Source organism: Tupaia chinensis, unplaced genomic scaffold (assembly GCF_000334495.1).
Source record: "Tupaia chinensis unplaced genomic scaffold, TupChi_1.0 Scaffold143224_1, whole genome shotgun sequence".
NCBI lineage: Eukaryota > Metazoa > Chordata > Mammalia > Scandentia > Tupaiidae > Tupaia > Tupaia belangeri.
In genome coordinates, this window is record NW_006203068.1 from 1 (window position 1) to 1603 (window position 1603).

General features: G+C 39.7%; 1 pseudogene; it reads left to right on the plus strand.

The window, feature by feature from the left end:
- The first annotated feature begins 326 nt into the window (after positions 1–326).
- LOC102484020 (zinc finger protein 266-like) lies at positions 327–1590 on the plus strand (annotated as a pseudogene).
- The last annotated feature ends 13 nt before the right edge of the window (positions 1591–1603 follow it).

Genomic DNA, 1603 nt, shown 5'->3' on the forward strand with positions numbered 1-1603 from the left:
CCGGTGGCTTAAAACTCATGCCGGGTGCATGTGTGTACGTGCCCAAGATCCTGAGAGGAGAATGGAGGAAAAGGGATTGTGGCATGACCATCCCCCTGGGGAGTGATTTCTCGCTTACTGTCTCTCTGTCTCTCTCTGTCTGGCAAGTGTACATGCCCTATAGTGAAAACCTTTCTAAAAAAAAAAAAAAAGACCCACAAGAGTATTCAAAATACAGGGAACACTTCCAAGTGTTATCAGTATGAAACAGACCTCCTGCTTTTGCATGAGACAGCCTCTATTGGAGAGACTATTTCTGTGTTGAATCAGTGTGGAAAAGCTTTTAGCTTGTGTACCCAAGAACTAGCCTACCAAAGAAATCTGAATGCAGTGACTATGGGAAAGGCTTCCTTAATCAGTCAGACCTTCAGGCACATATGAGAACTCACAGTGCAGGAAAACTTCATGAATGGAAGGAACGCAGGGGAGATTTTATTCACTCTGCAAACCTCAGTGTGTAAATTCAAACTCACCATGTAGAAAAACCCTACAAATATAAGGAGTGTGGAAAAGACTTTAGGTATTCTTCCTATCTTAATATTCATATGGGAACCCACACTGGAGACAACCCCTATGAATGTAAGGAATGTGGGAAAGCCTTCACTAGGTCTTGCCAACTTACTCAGCATAGAAAAATTCACACTGGAGAAAATCCATATAAATGTAAGGAATGTGGGAAAGCCTTCACTGTTTCTTCATGCTTAAGTCAACATGTGAAAATTCACATTGGAGAGAAACCCTACGAGTGTAAAGAATGTGGAAAAGCCTTCACTAGGTCTTCTCAACTTACTGAACATATAAAAACTCACAGTGTAGAAAAGCTTTTTAAATGTAAAAAATGTGGAAAAATCCTTATGATATTCCTCATTCTTTAATAAGCACATTGGAACTCACACTGAAAGGAGAACCTAGAAATGTCAAGAATGGGGGAAAATCTTCACTCAGAACTCCAAACATACTAAGTATGTACAAATTCAAAGTGGAAAGAAGCCCTATGAATGTAAGGAATGTGGGAAAGTCTTCACTAGATCCTCTCACCTTAGTGAACATGTAAGAACTCACACTGGAGAGAAGACTTGTGAGTGTGTCAAATGTGGGAAATCCCTTGCAATTTCCTCCAATCTTAGTGGACATTTGAAAATTCACACCAGAGAGAAACCCTTTGAGTGCAAGGAATGTGAAAAAGCACTTATTTACTCCTCTAGTCTTAAGAATCATGTGCGGACTCAATGCCTTACACATGTGTGGAATGTGGTAAAGCCTTTAAATTCCCCACATGTGTTAACCTTCACATGAGAATCCACACTGGAGAAAAACCCTATGGATGTAAACAATGTGGGAAAGCCTTAAGTTATTCTAACTCCTATCTACTACATGAAAGATGTCACACTGGAGAAAAGTCCTATGGATGTAAGGAGTGTGGGAAAGCCTTTAGTTCTCCAAGTTCTTTTAGAAATCATGAAAAAAGGCACATGGAAGAGAAGCTGTCAGTGTAAGGAATGTGGGAAAGCCTGTAGGTGTCCCTGCTCACTTCAAAGACAAAATAAATAAATAAATAAATAAA